The sequence below is a fragment of the Plectropomus leopardus genome, chromosome 10 (genome assembly GCF_008729295.1).
Source record: "Plectropomus leopardus isolate mb chromosome 10, YSFRI_Pleo_2.0, whole genome shotgun sequence".
Lineage (NCBI taxonomy): Eukaryota > Metazoa > Chordata > Actinopteri > Perciformes > Serranidae > Plectropomus > Plectropomus leopardus.
In genome coordinates, this window is record NC_056472.1 from 31461057 (window position 1) to 31473525 (window position 12469).

General features: G+C 41.5%; 1 protein-coding gene across 4 annotated transcripts in view; it reads left to right on the top strand.

The window, feature by feature from the left end:
- Positions 1-12469, top strand: part of LOC121949609 (ras-associated and pleckstrin homology domains-containing protein 1-like) — a 97275-nt gene that overhangs the window by 23146 nt on the left and 61660 nt on the right. For all 4 annotated transcript variants that reach the window (XM_042495348.1, XM_042495350.1, XM_042495349.1 and 1 more), the window contains exon 2: positions 2705-2769. The gene's annotated coding sequence lies outside the window, so the exon portion shown is untranslated. The remainder of the gene's footprint in view (positions 1-2704; positions 2770-12469) is intronic.

A 12469-nucleotide genomic window follows, 5' to 3' on the forward strand; every position in this document is an offset into this window, starting at 1 on the left:
CGAGATGACTGCATTTCCGTCGAGTGATATTATGCGACGTTACATGACTTTCCTGTCACGATAACATTCCAGTAACCATGGCGATGGATGTTCAAAACATTGGTAGGTTCATTTCTATTGCAGCCACTCAATAAAGCCGATCTAATATCGCCTTCATATCTTTGTCTCCTGTAGGAGTGTCCGTCCACACATACCGAGCCATGTTTTGTAGAATGTCATGTGACTTTATTCTTTGGGCTTAGTGGCGTTTGGCATATAAAGTCGCATTATCGCCACCTGGTGTTTCAGCTCACATGAGCTCTAAAAGCCAAAAAAAAATGTTTCCAAATAAGGCTTTTTGTAATCGCCTGAAATTAGGGCTGGGCGATAAAACGATGTCAATTGCGATATAACTTTTCCTCAATTGAAATATGAGATAACAACGAAAAAGGAGTTATCGGTTATCAGTATCTTATTAGCCACGAGAAGCTAGAAATTATCAGTTTATCGGTATCAGCTGAAATAATCGCTGTCATGCATCACTGGTTATGATATCTTCATATCTCACTTAGGAGTCAAAGGGAACCTTTAAGCTTGACAGAAATAGTGATTTGATGTATATCATGATATATATCAATATCGACTGAGGAGACAAAATTATTGTGATAAGACTTTTCTATCCAACCTCAATTTGCGCAATTTGAGTTTTAATCTGTAAAACTCAAACCTGTAAACCTGTGTTACATACGGTAGATGTCAGTCAGGTTGGAGAAACAGGCTGGAAATGGAATGGAAGCTAGGCAATGCACTGCTGATGATGGGAAAGCAACAAAACATGTTTTAGCTACTATGGCTGCATAGAATACCATTTAATTGGCTTCGAAGCTTCAGAGAGATTCACTCATGAATATTCAAAGCTTCAGAACCTGCAGTCACTGCGCATAAAATCATACCAGCTCTGAGGCGAGTCGGGCAACCGGATGCAGCCCAACTAATTTCGTTGCAAAAGCAAAATCAAAAGATACAAACTATCCCTTTAACTTTGACAGACACACTTCCATCACTCACTGTGTGTGTGTGTGTGTGTGTGTATGTGTATGAATTCCCGGTAAAGGTCAGATGTGTCTACGGCATGATTGAATCTGACTGGATGACGTCCCGACGTAATGAGCTGTGATGATTTAGTGAAATGTCACCAATTCCAGCTGAATCAGCAAACGCAGGTCAAAAAGAAGGAAAACGAGCGGCTTCAAAGTAAAAAATTGAGTGAAAGGGAAAGAAAAGAGGCAGAGAGCAGATGTGAAGGAGAGCAGTGGGTCGAGAGACACGAGGACACTTTGGGAAAGAGAGAGAGAGAGAGAGAGAGAGAGAGAGAGAGAGAGAGAGAGGACGGAAGTGTATTTAAATATTGTTGCCTGTCAGTTATTTTTAGGTCACACACATCCAGCCTGCTCAGCAAGAGGGAAACACACACACTAGTGCCACCTGCTGACTGTACCTTTGGTGTGTAGACAGCTGTCAGGTGTGTGTGTGTGTGTGTGTGTGTGTGTGTGTGTGTGTGTGTGCGTGCGCGTGTGTGTGTGTGTGTGTGTGTGTGTGTGTGTGTGTGTGTGTGTGTGTGTGTTTTGATGAGCTGCCTCCAGTCTTTGTGCTAAGCTATAGTCCAGTGATCCTCAGATTACTTTGCTTGGGGGCCACTTATGCAAAATCACAGGCTGCCAGGGGCCAGTCACAGCATCCTCGTACATGTTTCTAGCATTTTAGGACATTTTGGGTATTTTAGCAGTATTTCACTTTAGGACTTTTCTCAAGTTTTAGAAAGTTTCTAGGATTTTAGGGTGTCTATGGTTTCAGGACATTTCTAAGACTTTAAGATGTTTATTGGATTATAGGACATTTTAGGAGGTTCCTAGGATTTAGGACGTACTTAGGATTTTAGGACATTTCTAGAATTTTAGAATGACTAGGATTTTAGGACATTTCTAGGATTCTGGGCATTTCTAGGATTTTAAGGGATTTTCTCAGATTTAAGGACGCTTTATTATGATTTTAGGAAGTCTTGGGGATTTCAGGACATTTCTAAGATTTAGGACATTTCTAGGATTTCAGGACGTTCTTGTAACTTTTGAAGTTTTTAGGTTTTCTGGACATTAGGGTCTCGGCGAGGACCTCTGTCTGAATGTGTGGGGGAATCCTCAGCTGGCACTTTTTTTGGTGAACAGACTCTATATTTAAAGCTTTATGCACTCTGGCACCTTATGTAAACTAAATGTACAAAAACATTCCCACTGTGAATCACTTTATTTTTATTGTGAATTACAAAGTAGTTGGGGGGCCAGCCAGCACCTTATTGGGGGCCAGATTTGGCCCGCAGGCTATAAGTTGAGCATCACTGCTGTAGGCAACAGACAGCTCTCAGTCCTGAACCAAAGAAGACAGATAATTTACATACATTCTCGTCTGTAAAACTGCAATTTAATCTAAATTTATCAGACGTTATTTATATCAATAAATCTCCCGAAATGACAGTGTTCCGTTAAAAACTATCCCTATCTACAATCCCCAAATCTTTAAACATCAGCCTAACCAAAGCCAATTGTCAGACTGTGGTTTTCATATAGTGCTGTCAGCAGGATGGAAGACGTACGTTTGCTTCTCTCTGCGTCCAGAGGAAATATGATCATGTATAATAATAAATTTTCTCTTTCTGTGTGTGTGTCTGCAGGCTGATTGAATTCCTCCACTGTGATCTGTGTTGGAGCTGGACTGAGCAGCGTTAGCAGACCAAAGGTAAACAGTTTTAAATCCACTCTTATCGCTTCATATCTCGCTGTCACATGTGGAAAGTTCTGCTTTGTGTTTGTGCGTGCTCGCTGCTGCCTGATTGTTTGATAGCGTTCACTTTACAGAGTTTTGTACTCTGTCACACTATAAGGCCAAAAGTATCTTGACTGGTGCAGAAATAAAGAAATAAAGTCCATTTTCCCAGGTATCGTAGGGTTAAGACTTGTAGGATATGTTGATATCATGAATGTTTTAGGAGCCTTCTTTGGACATGTTTGCAGTGCATTCAGAATATTTTGCGTCGTGGCCTCTTGGCTGTTTACGGTCACAAACAGGTGCATTATACCCAAATCAGCATGCCCAAAGGAGAAGCCCACATTTCTGGTCAGAAAAAGAAGATACACACCTACTTTGAAACATTATAAAAGACTTGGATACAAACGGGGTTTGGATATACATCATTAACCCAACGCTGACCTTTTCAAGAGTGTGGTTAAGGGAATGAAAGAGGGCGGCTGTGCTCACATGGTCCAACAAGCACGTGTGGAAAACTTAAAAGTGTCCACATATTTTTGGCCATGTAGTGTGTTCGGTAATGTTTCCAAAATGTTAGGATTGGCTCTGCCACTGCCACTACTATTATGGCTTCACGCGGCCCACCTTTAGAGCCGCCCCCTCTCAGCTCTCGGCTGTAATGTTATTTAAACTGGTCTTTGGGGTCTGGAAAGGTTTGAGCTGACATCTGGTTCAGACACGCCGTGTAACATTAGCGATTATCCCACAGTGTTCATAGCTGCGGCATACCCAAAGCACAGCATATTTTCTATTAACGTCCTGTATATCACTTGCTCTGCTTCAGTATGTAAATATCAGGCCGCTGATGGTCACGGAGCTACGTAGAGGTTTCCAAAATAAATGTTCTCGTAGTGACTTTATGACGATTAATCATTCCCAGCCTCTTATGGGCTTCTGTGTTCTTTATGTTCCATCCCTGTTGAGATCTGTGGAAAACTAAATGTCTCTGCGGCAAGAGGCTCCATCGTTTACCCGCAGCCAACTCTTGAGAGCCAGAAATATAAATCTGTGGTTCAGCGCAAACTAATTCCTGGATACTTAAAACGCAAGTCATGTCATTTAACGTAACAGCCTGAAGGGGTTCGGTAGAAACAGTGGAAAAGTGACATGATACCGTTTGTGCGTTTGAACTTTTTTTTTGTTCTGAATAGTAAAGTTTCTGTGTTGTCTCCAAAAATTAACAAGAGCTCACCATTAAACACTGTGAACTCATGCTCGCTGGTCATCTTGTGCCAAATGGTCGGCAAGGGTAATAATAAGAAATTATTGTAAAACTAAAATTTAGAATTTTGATAAAAGGCAGGGGTCCCACAGTCACGATAAACTTGGAAAAGTCATGGAATTTCACATTTCTATTTTCCAGGCCTGGAAAAGTCAGGGAATTGATTTGCGCTCGCAGGACCTGTTTATGCTTTCTGTGTTAAATGTTCGGACAGAAACTGGCTTTTGGGTATTTTGCACCCTCAGCCTGAAATTTGCTGCAGAATGACTCAAAACTCAAGGAGCGGCATCATTAAATGTTTTTTAAATCTAAAAATTAGGAGCAGATTCTATATGTTGGTGTTTTTATTTAGCAAGTCCGGTTGTACAACTTACGCTCAGAAAGTTCTCTTTTTTGGCTCATAGATATTTCTCTTTTAATGCAAATGTTTGTGCTCGTGAACTTTGTCTTCAGTTTGTAAAGAACCACCACTGAGGCCCTCTGAGCGACAAGTGTCATATGGTGTGTGTGTGTGTGTGTGTGTGTGTGTGTGTGTGTGTGTACATGAGGAGGGAACATGTTGGTTTTTCTGTGAAGATCAGTCAGTTTGTTCAGAAACGTAAAGTGTGTTTGTGTGTGTTTGTGCGTATTTGTGTGTGTGTGTGTGAGTGTGAGCGTGTGTGTGGGATGCTGCCCTGTTATCATTCAACTTTACAGTGAGTTTAGCTGCGCACACACACACATACACACACACACACACACACACAGCTGCACCGCTCGTGCAGGGCTGATGATCATATCAAAGCGGTGTGTGTATACATATAAATACACACGCGGTGTGGTTGTGGGTATTTTGAGGGAGTGGCCTCGTTTCTCAGTTTATTATAAGGAGCTGTATAGGCTTGGCAACGTAAAGCAAGGTACAGATATATTTATAGTAATGTCTAATCAGAAGCGTAGGGCATCAGTGCAGCAGCACGCAGTCTCATACGTGTGAATGTATGTGTTCCTAAAATGCTTTAACAGATTAATACGCAGTATTGTAGTATTTACGTCGTGCTGTCGTAGCGCAGCGGCTCCGGGGATGATCCACAGTAAAATATCAACTACATTAGGGTGGATTGTCATGAAAATCAGTGCAACTATTGTCTCAAGTGGCAACTATCGGTCTATCGGTCAGGAACATAGACTGCGTATGTGTTAACCACCTTATTAAAGGCTTCTAACCAAAGATTTGCTAAAAAAAACACTTAACTTAAGATAAGGGAACTGGAGAGGTTGAAATGCTAACCTGTTTCTGCGTTTTAGGGCTCATTACTGGGTTCACTATGGTGGAAATATTTTGGTCCACAGGAGCAAATTGGCAGCCCGAGTGACTCTGACACATCGTGTTTAACTAACTTTAATGCATCTACGGAAAATCCAGTCAGTTACAGTAGAATCAACTTCCTGCTGCCTCCTGTTTGTTTCTTTTGATGCAAAAAATAGAACTCATTTGTTCTGTCCCTAAATCTGGAACACACTGCCACTGTGTGTGTGTGTGTGTGTGTGTGTGTGTGTGTGTGTGTGTGTGTGTGTGTGTATCTTGTTACACACTGGCAGCTGAATACCCCAGGGATCAGCCTCGGGGCTCAAATGCACACACACACAGACACACACACAAACACACAATGGGGCATAATTTTGGCCACATCACATGCGTACAAACATCCGGTTTGAATGGCTTTTCTCATAAAAAAGTGCACGTGCATGTGCATGTGCATGTGTTTATGACTCACACAGTGTGCCGCTACCTTTGGCAGCGCACAACAAAACAAAACCGAGGTGAAGACATGAATGAACTCTCGGCTGCGTAGCCCAAATAAAATGTAGGACACTTTATGCAGCCGGCTCCCTTCGTTCTGTTTGTTTGCTGAAGAAAACCTCACTGAGGCAAAGACTCAACACTCAGAATATATATATTTATATATATATAGCAGTGTGGGTCAGCAGGGCAGAGTACAGTACTGTGAAGTATTCAGAGTAAAATGCAGCGCGATGTAGCTGAGGGGAGAAAATTGGGAGCAGCACAGCGTCTGTCTCCACCCCCCTCCCTCCCCCTCTCTCTGTATTAATCTCTCGTCTTCGTATTGAGAGACGGAGGCAGATGTCGATATGAGGCAGGGAATCGAGAGGAAATGATGTAATCCCTCCTGCGGGTCTCAGGGGAAGTGATATCATTGTTGCTGGATCAGCAGGCGGCTCTGAGCTTCGTCCTCTGCTTCCTCCGCCTCGCTCCGTTCCGCTTCCTGTTTGATTGTGACCTCAGTTATGAATCACAATACGAACATTTTGAATTATTTTTATGCGGCGCACATACATGAGTCTGAGTGAGACTAGCATGTTCTGATACCAGTTTTACCTTCATAACACAGACGCCCGTGTTTCCCACAGAACGAGAGTGTTATGGTTGAAGGTGACGACGATCGGGGGTGTCAGCAAACGATAGTTTTGTTTTGCTTTAACCCTTTGAAACCTGGAATGACGTCAGTTTTCTTGTGTTCATACGCCGCTGACGTGCATTTAAACCTTTAAAACCTGAGCAAATTGGTTTGATTTCTTTTGAAAACGTTGCTAAAAAGGCAGTGAGCAACTTAGCAAGCGATGTCCCACAAATTGCCAGAAATTAGGAAAAGGTGAAAATGACCAGAAAAACAGTTTTTGTTGTTTTTTTTAATATTTTTTTAACAGAGATAGAGTGAGAAATTATTATTATTAGACGTTAATGATAATGATTATTTTTTCCCCTTTTTAATAGGTATTGATAAAAAAAGGGAAAAATAATAAATAAAACTAAATTTATAATTCTCTTAATTCTTAATTATATATTTAAAATTATGTTAAAGAGAAAAAAAAGCACTTTCTTGAGGTAATTTTCTTTTTTCTTTTTTAAAACTTTTTTTTCTTTTCTTTGTGTGTTGCTTATTTTCAGGTAATTTTCTTGTAACATTTTTCCAATTCTTTTTTTTTTTTTGCTCGTTGCTCTCTTTCCATGTTTTTGGAAAAAAAAAAAAATCAAGTCAACTTCCTCAGGTTTCAAAGGGTAAAGCGTAGCATCGTCCATCTTTATATAGTGTTGACAGACATGGATGTAAACTAACTGCAACTTGACCGGCCTGCTGAGACGTTCAACTGCACATTTTTATGAATAATTTTATCTACTTTTTTTTTGCTTTTTTAAGTTCTCGTCCCTGTTTTCTGAGTCCCTGATTCCTGTGTTTTTCCATCGATTATTCAACAAATTAAACTCGTATACTTCATGGACATTGTTCTTTGTTCAAACTTGTGTTAGTACTTTGTTGTGATTGTTGTTTTTGTTGGATCGGGTTTATGACCTCTCAGGCTCTCGAGATCTGGTTGTGGAACATCCTGAGAGTCCGCTCTTCTGTCCTCCAGCTGGCGTCTACACGTTGAGTGAATTAACTGATTTCCAAACCAGAGCACGACATGAGCCGAGCACAGACACTCCCACAACATGCGTGTCTCCTGTATGAAAGAGAGGAGCAGCGAGCAGAAAACAGGCTCACTGGCTGACTTGGCAGCTCTTCAGGCTTCACACACACACACACACACACACACACACACACACAAACACACACACACACACACACACACACACACACACACACACACACACACAGACTTGCTCCTTTAATTGATGTCACAGTGTGAATCCTCGGGCTAATTATGTACCCGGCGAGACACAAACACACACACAAACACACACACATAAACAGGCGCTGTGTGTGGTTTATTTACAGCGTCTAGTTGAGCGTGAAAGATGACATTAAAACTTAAAAGTCTGTGAGGAAATAAAACATTTTGCGGTGAAACCATTTATTCCATTGACTTTGTTTGTTCTCCGACATCAGATGGGATTCCCCCTCAGTGTCGGCGAACAACATTTTGGGAGAACAGTGAGGGGGAAAAAAAGGAAAAAAATAAATCGATTATATTCTGATGTACTTTTAAAGGACTTTACACAGGGGGGTGTTTATTTTAAATTATTTGAATATTAATATCCTTTTTCAAACTGTTGTTTTGGTGGAAAAAACAAATATAACAGCAAATAAACAACATATTTTTTCCAGAATTAGGCTGATTTTTCTGAGTTTTCGTACTGTGAATACAGGCATAATAAACGTTACACCCATACAGAGGCAACACATACCAGATCCACTCTTTTTGTTATTACCTTTCACAATAAAAGCCCTAGACATACAGTATATACTGTCTGTTTACCAGATGGGACTCAAACTCACCCAGAGCATTTTGGTTCAAGAAATCTCAATAAAATTGTGTTAGTAGCTGAGGACACTGGTTCCCAAACTGAGGGTCCTGACCCTACTAAGGGTCACTAAAGTTTAAGGGGTCACAGGGCTTTTTGATATTAACCCCTTGAAACCTTAGCAAATTGGCTTTCTTCCATAAACAAGGGAAGAAGTTACAAGTTACGAGAAAATGACCAGAAGCCCAAAAGTGTTTTTTTATACAAAATTAACAAGGAAATAAGAAAGAAAGATTTCTGTAACATTATTTTAAATAAGATATTAAAATAACTAATAATTCTATTTTTTTTTTTACCCTGAGTATATGTCCAGAGAGAATTTACCACAGCTTTAAAAAAAAAAAAAAATTATAGATCTACTAATTTTTTGGAATTTGTAGAGAAATTTCTCAATTAGTTAATTAGTTAATTAGTTTTCTCCATGTTTCTGAAAGAAATCGCACCAATTTTCTCAGGATTCAGAGGTTTGTGAAAGACGTCTGAAAGCAGCACAAGAAAAGTGATGTCGCCCTGTGAGTGTGTGTGTGTGTGTGAGTGTGTGTGAATGTGTGGTGGTGTGTGTCGTGCGTGAGTTGTGAGTGTGTGACAGGTGTGTGGACAGTGTGTGAGTGTGTGTGTGAGTGTGTGTGTGTGAGTGTGTTGGGCCGATGAGTGTGTGAGTGTGTGTGTGTGTGTGTGTGTGTGTGTGAGTGTGTGTGTGTGTGTGTGTGAGTGTGCGTGAGTGTGTGAGAGTGTGTGAGTGTGTGTGTGTGTGTGAGAGTGTGTGAGTGTGTGTGTGTGTGTGTGAGTGTGCGTGAGAGTGTGTTGTGTGTGAGAGTGTATGTGTGTGTGTGAGCGTGTGTGTGTGTGTGTGTGTGTGTGTGTGTGTGAAAGAGAAAGAGAGAAGACTCAGTTTACTGTAGTGGATTCACTCGATGCCTTTTTTTCTCTGGATCTGATTTATAGCTTCGCTTCACAAAAACCCAACAAACCCTAAAAATACCAATCTGTGTGTGTGTGTCTGTATGCGTGCGTGCGTGCGTGCGTGCGTGTGTGTGAGATGTCCTGATATAGAGCCGTGGGAACGGGCCACACTGAATGAAGGAGCTCCTTTAGAGCCTCCTCTGTAGTCGTCTTGTTGTGGTGATGGACCAGTGCAGGCTGCGTGCTGCGCTGTGGGAAACTGGGAGCTGCCCAGTACAGATGGAGTGTGTTGCTCAGGGGCACTAAAGCAGCAGATGTTGGAGGAGAAAATGTTGGCGACAGTGCAGCTTTTTCAGAACGCTCTTCTTCTGCTCTCCTCTCCACCTGCCTCCTCCTGTCTCCTTTTATTGTCTCCTCATCTCTTCTTTGCTCTTATCTCTTCTTTCCTTTCCTCTTGTCCCGTCTCCATGTCTCTCCTCTTGTCCTGTTTTCTGTTTTGTTGTCCTCTTCGTTCCTCTCCTCACTGCTTGTCTCCTCTTCTGTTATCCTCTCTTCTACATTTGTCTCCTCTTCACTTCCCTCCTCTACTCTTATCTCCTCCCATCTCCTCTCCGAGTGTCGTGTCTACTTTAACCTCCTCTGTCCTTTACTCTTGTCCTATCTCCATGTGTCTCCTTTTGTATGTTGTCCTCCCCTTCCCCTCCTCCCTTTTCTCTCCTCTACCTTTGTCTCCTCCTCTCTTATCTCTTCTTGTCTCCTCTACACATTTCTTTTCCTCTCTTCTCCACTTGTTTCCTCTCCTTTCCACTTAACCTTCTCCTCGTATCTCCTCATATCTCCTCCAGGCTCCTCTACCCTCCACTTGTTTCTTCTTCTCCTCTCTTCTGTCACTCTTGTCTTCTTGTTTCCTCTCCTCTCTTTGTTTTGTCTTCTCTCCACTTGTCTCCTCTCCTTTTCTCATTTCCTTTCAAATCTCCTCTGCTTTCCACTTGTCTCCTCTCCTCTCCTCTCCTCTCCTCTCCTCTCCTCTCCTCTCCTCTCCTCTCTCCTCTCCTCTTTCTTTCCTCTCTTAGTTTAACGCTCTCTTTGTTGCAAGAGAAAGTAAAGAAACTGCAGTAATAAATTTTGTATTTATCGTCTCACTCCCTCTGATTAAAAACGAGGAGTGATGAAGTGAAGGAGACGAGGAGGGAGGCTGGAAAAGAAAAGCAAGGAAGACGAGAAGTGGGAGGGAGGAAAACAGTGACAGAGGAGGAGGAACGGAAAGAAAAACAGAGGAGAAGCAGGAGGAATGAAGGATGGGAGGATGATTGTATGGTTTCAGTGTGACAGACAGGAGGAGTGTGGCTGCTGCAGTAAAGTAATTACTGTTTACTTTGGACACACACACACACACACACACACACACACACACACACACACAGCACTTACAGCCCATGAGCAGGACTTGCTGTCTCAGCTGTGTTTGACAGGGAGCACAGTTTGACAGAGTGCTGTTTTAAGATCTTTCTGGTGCATTAAATGCTGTCTGATAAACAGCTGAAAGCAGTTTAATACAGAGTGGACAAATGCTGCCTTCAGGTGCTCCCTGGAAATATCATATTTACCATATTTACAAGTTACGAGCACCTAAAGAGAGTCCTCTAAAGTCGTAATTACAAGTGAGATTGGGTGACGTTTGCGCGACGTTTCAGGGCAGCAGAAATGGCGGAAAGCATGAAAAATGTCAACAATAAACTAAAAAAAAATTAGATATTTAGTTATTTTGTTCCTAGTAGCGTCAGATTTTAGTAAATGCATCTATTATCTGTAGCAAGCAAGCAGACTTTTAACTGTAAAGCAGCCAGGCAAGTATACTGACATTGATAACAACGTTATTTTAGTTGCGCCTTGACGACATAAATGTGTAAATACGGCAGGAAAAAGTCAATGTTTGGTCAATGGTAAGAAATTTTTTTTATGAATTCACATATTAAATAATATAATAAATAAATAAATCATTTTAACTGCTGTCCATGTAGAGTGACCTAGATTAAAAGTAAAAAAAAATAAATAAATAAAATATACAATATATGAAATATATCAAAAATAAAATAATATATCGATAGGCTGGCACATGAAGACAGTCAGAAGAACGACTCCGACCTTCTGACGTCACATGAATTCAGCAAAACTTGTAGGATCTTTTTTCTGTCTCCTTGTTGAACTTTTGTTATTTTCTCTCCACGTTTATTTTCTGACAGCTGCTTTCCTTCCATTCAGCGTGTAATTGTTAAAGTGCGCAGATGACGCAGTAATTGTCAGTCTGCTGCAGGACAAAGGGAGCGGCCGATTGTCGATCATTTTGTCAGATGGTGTGAAACATCAAATCTCGACCTCGACGTATCAAAAATGAAAGCTGTGCTCATTGATCTTAAGGAAAATGCTGGCACACCTGAAGATACAATAATTAAGGGTCAAACTGTTGAACTTGTGCAAACGTATAAATATCTCGGCACTGTTATTGACAGCTCACTTACGCTGGAAGCAAACTGTGAGGCTGTGTGCAGGAAGAGCCGCCAACGTCTTTTCTGCCTGAGGAAGCTGACGAACTTCCACAAACCGTGCTCACGCTATTTTATCGTGCTTTTATTGAGTGGGTTTGATCCTTTTCTTTGCTGGCATGGTCTGGCAATCTGACACTGAAAGACAGGAGCAGACTGAGTCTTTTTTAAATGGTCCCGTCGCCTGATTGGTGAGTCACAGCTGAGCATCGAGTCCCTGTATGCTGTTTAACTCGCAGCCCCTAATGAGGAGTTTCAGCTCCTGCCGGCTGGGCGAACGTTTGAAGCACCTGGGTTTCGGATAAGTGCCACAGGAACGGCTTTGTTCCAACCGCAATCATTCGTTTGAAATAAAGCCTAACATGGGATGCACACTAATTTTTAAATGTTTATATTTATTAATAGAACTATTTATCTGCCTTTTGGGCTACATTTGATTTAGCAGTTTTGCTTTAGCTTCTCTTGAGTCCTGTTTCTTGTAAGCTTTGGTGTTTGCGTTGTCTGTTATCGGTCTGTTCTCTGTCGGTGTTTCTCTGGTTTAATGGTGTAAACTAACGTGGATGCTCTCTCTGCTGTGCTGCAAAACAAACTACCAACAGGTACAAATAAAGTCACCTCACCTCATTCCTCCACACAGAGCTTCTAGTTTGAGGTCTG